The sequence below is a fragment of the Procambarus clarkii genome, chromosome 43, assembly GCF_040958095.1.
Source record: "Procambarus clarkii isolate CNS0578487 chromosome 43, FALCON_Pclarkii_2.0, whole genome shotgun sequence".
Taxonomy (NCBI): domain Eukaryota; kingdom Metazoa; phylum Arthropoda; class Malacostraca; order Decapoda; family Cambaridae; genus Procambarus; species Procambarus clarkii.
Window position 1 is genome coordinate 8,798,825 of NC_091192.1, and position 6,310 is coordinate 8,805,134.

The 6,310-nt window shown below is 62.1% G+C and overlaps 1 protein-coding gene across 2 annotated transcripts in view; it reads right to left on the reverse strand.

Annotated features, from left to right (window-relative positions):
• Positions 1-592, reverse strand: part of LOC123755758 (uncharacterized) — a 157,555-nt gene extending 156,963 nt beyond the window's left edge. For both annotated transcript variants that reach the window (XM_069300031.1, XM_069300030.1), the window contains exon 1: positions 167-592. The gene's annotated coding sequence lies outside the window, so the exon portion shown is untranslated. The remainder of the gene's footprint in view (positions 1-166) is intronic.
• Between the last annotated feature and the right edge of the window lie 5,718 nt (positions 593-6,310).

The window sequence follows — 6,310 nt, forward strand, 5'->3', positions numbered from 1 at the left end:
ACAGCCTTAACAGTACCTGACTAACAGCAACAACACCACACCAAGTTCATCAATATTAAACCAACTTTATGAATACTTAATCAACTTTAAAATCCTAACAGACCATTACAGGTGACTTAACACAGACAGTAAGACTAAGACATCGAGATGTCACATATATATTTACCTTCAAGCTGAGTGGGAAGATGGTGATTACTAGTAAATAATCTGTGTGTCCCCGCGCCTCGCCCGGGCACGCCTTGTGGGTTCTAGTGTCCCTGCTCGTTCATTAAACATCACATATAATATTGTAATATATGGAGTTGTGAAGCTTGTTCAATATATGCTGTCTTTTTAATTCGTTTGTGAATTGTTAATGTTGGAGCGGTATTACTGCGCGGTGTTAGGGCATGGGGCAAGGTGCCCAGGCGGGAAGCACTGCTCAGACAGTGTCAACACGGGGAGGAAGCGAGAGTTGGTGTGTACACACACACCTCACTCTCTCACACGCGCGCACACACACACCTGTCGCACCAGGGATCGCGATCACACTGAGCCTTGGCTAGCGTCCGTCAGCTTCACACACATAAAGCCTTTCACTGCTCGCCCCGCTGACTGGCCCTCAACACCTCCGGCCACCTCCTGTGGTCTTGCCTCGCTCCGCCCCTCCCTCCCTCTGTCTCCCTCCCTCCCTTCCTCTGTCTCCCGCCTTCACCCTTCATAACAAAATCCCAAAGGGTGAGTTTATTGGACAGCGTCACTTATCCTGTGAGTAAGCGTACCTGGTTGATGGGGTTCTGGGAGTTTTTCTACACCCCAAGCCCGGCCCGAGGCCAGGCTTGTCTTGTGAGTAACAAGTGAGACTTGTGAGAGTAACAAGAGTACAGATGGGCATACCATCATAGCTTGTTGTATGGCACCCACTAGTAGGAAGAAAACCCTATGGTTCATCTTGTCACTGGTGGCAGTTCATATCTCTCAAGGAGGAAGTGAACGAGAAACCTCTGCTTCAATGGGCAATGGCGGGAAGCTAAATTAAGGACAAAAAGGCCTGGAAAAAGTACAGAGAACTAGGTACAGAGGAGAATAGAGAGACACTAAAGAGAATCAGAAACAAATACACCCAAGTTAGGAGAGAAGCCGAGAGGCAATTTGAAAATGACATTGCTGCAAAAGCTTGGACCAACCAAAGTTATTCTGTAGCCATATCAGGAGAAAAACAACATTGTGAGACAATGTACTCATATTTAGGAGACAAGAGGGAATTATCACAGAAAATGGTAATAAGGTATGTGAGAAATTCAACAAAAGATTTCAGGTGTTTACATTAGAACCAGCGTGGAGACTAAGGTTGCCGGATGGCAGGCCCGCGTGGAGACTAAGGTTGCCGGATGGCAGGCCCGCGTGGAGACTAAGGTTGCCGGATGGCAGGCCCGCGTGGAGACTAAGGTTGCCGGATGGCAGGCCCGCGTGGAGACTAAGGTTGCCGGATGGCAGGCCCGCGTGGAGACTAAGGTTGCCGGATGGCAGGCCCGCGTGGAGACTAAGGTTGCCGGATGGCAGGCCCGCGTGGAGACTAAGGTTGCCGGATGGCAGGCCCGCGTGGAGACTAGGGTTGCCGGATGGCAGGCCCGCGTGGAGACTAAGGTTGCCGGATGGCAGGCCCGCGTGGAGACTAAGGTTGCCGGATGGCAGGCCCGCGTGGAGACTAAGGTTGCCGGATGGCAGGCCAGCGTGGAGACTAAGGTTGCCGGATGGCAGGCCCGCGTGGAGACTAAGGTTGCCGGATGGCAGGCCAGCGTGGAGACTAAGGTTGCCGGATGGCAGGCCCGCGTGGAGACTAAGGTTGCCGGATGGCAGGCCCGCGTGGAGACTAAGGTTGCCGGATGGCAGGCCCGCGTGGAGACTAAGGTTGCCGGATGGCAGGCCCGCGTGGAGACTAAGGTTGCCGGATGGCAGGCCCGCGTGGAGACTAAGGTTGCCGGATGGCAGGCCCGCGTGGAGACTAAGGTTGCCGGATGGCAGGCCCGCGTGGAGACTAAGGTTGCCGGATGGCAGGCCCGCGTGGAGACTAAGGTTGCCGGATGGCAGGCCCGCGTGGAGACTAAGGTTGCCGGATGGCAGGCCCGCGTGGAGACTAAGGTTGCCGGATGGCAGGCCCGCGTGGAGACTAAGGTTGCCGGATGGCAGGCCCGCGTGGAGACTAAGGTTGCCGGATGGCAGGCCCGCGTGGAGACTAAGGTTGCCGGATGGCAGGCCCGCGTGGAGACTAAGGTTGCCGGATGGCAGGCCCGCGTGGAGACTAAGGTTGCCGGATGGCAGGCCCGCGTGGAGACTAAGGTTGCCGGATGGCAGGCCCGCGTGGAGACTAAGGTTGCCGGATGGCAGGCCCGCGTGGAGACTAAGGTTGCCGGATGGCAGGCCCGCGTGGAGACTAAGGTTGCCGGATGGCAGGCCCGCGTGGAGACTAAGGTTGCCGGATGGCAGGCCCGCGTGGAGACTAAGGTTGCCGGATGGCAGGCCCGCGTGGAGACTAAGGTTGCCGGATGGCAGGCCCGCGTGGAGACTAAGGTTGCCGGATGGCAGGCCCGCGTGGAGACTAAGGTTGCCGGATGGCAGGCCCGCGTGGAGACTAAGGTTGCCGGATGGCAGGCCCGCGTGGAGACTAAGGTTGCCGGATGGCAGGCCCGCGTGGAGACTAAGGTTGCCGGATGGCAGGCCCGCGTGGAGACTAAGGTTGCCGGATGGCAGGCCCGCGTGGAGACTAAGGTTGCCGGATGGCAGGCCCGCGTGGAGACTAAGGTTGCCGGATGGCAGGCCCGCGTGGAGACTAAGGTTGCCGGATGGCAGGCCCGCGTGGAGACTAAGGTTGCCGGATGGCAGGCCCGCGTGGAGACTAAGGTTGCCGGATGGCAGGCCCGCGTGGAGACTAAGGTTGCCGGATGGCAGGCCCGCGTGGAGACTAAGGTTGCCGGATGGCAGGCCCGCGTGGAGACTAAGGTTGCCGGATGGCAGGCCCGCGTGGAGACTAAGGTTGCCGGATGGCAGGCCCGCGTGGAGACTAAGGTTGCCGGATGGCAGGCCCGCGTGGAGACTAAGGTTGCCGGATGGCAGGCCCGCGTGGAGACTAAGGTTGCCGGATGGCAGGCCCGCGTGGAGACTAAGGTTGCCGGATGGCAGGCCCGCGTGGAGACTAAGGTTGCCGGATGGCAGGCCCGCGTGGAGACTAAGGTTGCCGGATGGCAGGCCCGCGTGGAGACTAAGGTTGCCGGATGGCAGGCCCGCGTGGAGACTAAGGTTGCCGGATGGCAGGCCCGCGTGGAGACTAAGGTTGCCGGATGGCAGGCCCGCGTGGAGACTAAGGTTGCCGGATGGCAGGCCCGCGTGGAGACTAAGGTTGCCGGATGGCAGGCCCGCGTGGAGACTAAGGTTGCCGGATGGCAGGCCCGCGTGGAGACTAAGGTTGCCGGATGGCAGGCCAGCGTGGAGACTAAGGTTGCCGGATGGCAGGCCCGCGTGGAGACTAAGGTTGCCGGATGGCAGGCCCGCGTGGAGACTAAGGTTGCCGGATGGCAGGCCCGCGTGGAGACTAAGGTTGCCGGATGGCAGGCCCGCGTGGAGACTAAGGTTGCCGGATGGCAGGCCCGCGTGGAGACTAAGGTTGCCGGATGGCAGGCCCGCGTGGAGACTAAGGTTGCCGGATGGCAGGCCCGCGTGGAGACTAAGGTTGCCGGATGGCAGGCCCGCGTGGAGACTAAGGTTGCCGGATGGCAGGCCCGCGTGGAGACTAAGGTTGCCGGATGGCAGGCCCGCGTGGAGACTAAGGTTGCCGGATGGCAGGCCCGCGTGGAGACTAAGGTTGCCGGATGGCAGGCCCGCGTGGAGACTAAGGTTGCCGGATGGCAGGCCAGCGTGGAGACTAAGGTTGCCGGATGGCAGGCCCGCGTGGAGACTAAGGTTGCCGGATGGCAGGCCAGCGTGGAGACTAAGGTTGCCGGATGGCAGGCCAGCGTGGAGACTAAGGTTGCCGGATGGCAGGCCCGCGTGGAGACTAAGGTTGCCGGATGGCAGGCCCGCGTGGAGACTAAGGTTGCCGGATGGCAGGCCCGCGTGGAGACTAAGGTTGCCGGATGGCAGGCCCGCGTGGAGACTAAGGTTGCCGGATGGCAGGCCCGCGTGGAGACTAAGGTTGCCGGATGGCAGGCCCGCGTGGAGACTAAGGTTGCCGGATGGCAGGCCCGCGTGGAGACTAAGGTTGCCGGATGGCAGGCCCGCGTGGAGACTAAGGTTGCCGGATGGCAGGCCCGCGTGGAGACTAAGGTTGCCGGATGGCAGGCCCGCGTGGAGACTAAGGTTGCCGGATGGCAGGCCCGCGTGGAGACTAAGGTTGCCGGATGGCAGGCCCGCGTGGAGACTAAGGTTGCCGGATGGCAGGCCCGCGTGGAGACTAAGGTTGCCGGATGGCAGGCCCGCGTGGAGGCTAAGGTTGCCGGATGGCAGGCCCGCGTGGAGACTAAGGTTGCCGGATGGCAGGCCCGCGTGGAGGCTAAGGTTGCCGGATGGCAGGCCCGCGTGGAGACTAAGATTGCCGGATGGCAGGCCCGCATGGAGACTAAGGTTGCCGGATGGCAGGCCCGCGTGGAGACTAAGGTTGCCGGATGGCAGGCCCGCGTGGAGACTAAGGTTGCCGGATGGCAGGCCCGCGTGGAGACTAAGGTTGCCGGATGGCAGGCCCGCGTGGAGACTAAGGTTGCCGGATGGCAGGTCCGCGTGGAGACTAAGGTTGCCGGATGGCAGGCCCGCGTGGAGACTAAGGTTGCCGGATGGCAGGCCCGCGTGGAGACTAAGGTTGCCGGATGGCAGGCCCGCGTGGAGACTAAGGTTGCCGGATGGCAGGCCCGCGTGGAGACTAAGGTTGCCGGATGGCAGGCCCGCGTGGAGACTAAGGTTGCCGGATGGCAGGCCCGCGTGGAGACTAAGGTTGCCGGATGGCAGGCCCGCGTGGAGACTAAGGTTGCCGGATGGCAGGCCCGCGTGGAGACTAAGGTTGCCGGATGGCAGGCCCGCGTGGAGACTAAGGTTGCCGGATGGCAGGCCCGCGTGGAGACTAAGGTTGCCGGATGGCAGGCCCGCGTGGAGACTAAGGTTGCTGGATGGCAGGCCTGCGTGGAGACTAAGGTTGCCGGATGGCAGGCCCGCGTGGAGACTAAGGTTGCCGGATGGCAGGCCCGCGTGGAGACTAAGGTTGCCGGATGGCAGGTCCGCGTGGAGACAAAGGTTGCCGGATGGCAGGCCCGCGTGGAGACTAAGGTTGCCGGATGGCAGGCCCGCGTGGAGACTTAGGTTGCCGGATGGCAGGCCCGCGTGGAGACTAAGGTTGCCGGATGGCAGGCCCGCGTGGAGACTAAGGTTGCCGGATGGCAGGCCCGCGTGGAGACTAAGGTTGCCGGATGGCAGGCCCGCGTGGAGACTAAGGTTGCCGGATGGCAGGCCCGCGTGGAGACTAAGGTTGCCGGATGGCAGGCCAGCGTGGAGACTAAGGTTGCCGGATGGCAGGCCAGCGTGGAGACTAAGGTTGCCGGATGGCAGGCCCGCGTGGAGACTAAGGTTGCCGGATGGCAGGCCCGCGTGGAGACTAAGGTTGCCGGATGGCAGGCCCGCGTGGAGACTAAGGTTGCCGGATGGCAGGCCCGCGTGGAGAGTAAGGTTGCCGGATGGCAGGCCCGCGTGGAGACTAAGGTTGCCGGATGGCAGGCCCGCGTGGAGACTAAGGTTGCCGGATGGCAGGCCCGCGTGGAGACTAAGGTTGCCGGATGGCAGGCCCGCGTGGAGACTAAGGTTGCCGGATGGCAGGCCCGCGTGGAGACTAAGGTTGCCGGATGGCAGGCCCGCGTGGAGACTAAGGTTGCCGGATGGCAGGCCCGCGTGGAGACTAAGGTTGCCGGATGGCAGGCCCGCGTGGAGACTAAGGTTGCCGGATGGCAGGCCCGCGTGGAGACTAAGGTTGCCGGATGGCAGGCCCGCGTGGAGACTAAGGTTGCCGGATGGCAGGCCCGCGTGGAGACTAAGGTTGCCGGATGGCAGGCCCGCGTGGAGACTAAGGTTGCCGGATGGCAGGCCCGCGTGGAGACTAAGGTTGCCGGATGGCAGGCCCGCGTGGAGACTAAGGTTGCCGGATGGCAGGCCCGCGTGGAGACTAAGGTTGCCGGATGGCAGGCCCGCGTGGAGACTAAGGTTGCCGGATGGCAGGCCCGCGTGGAGACTAAGGTTGCCGGATGGCAGGCCGGGAAAGACATGGATGACAATGTAGTCATTGAGGAGGAAGGAAGAA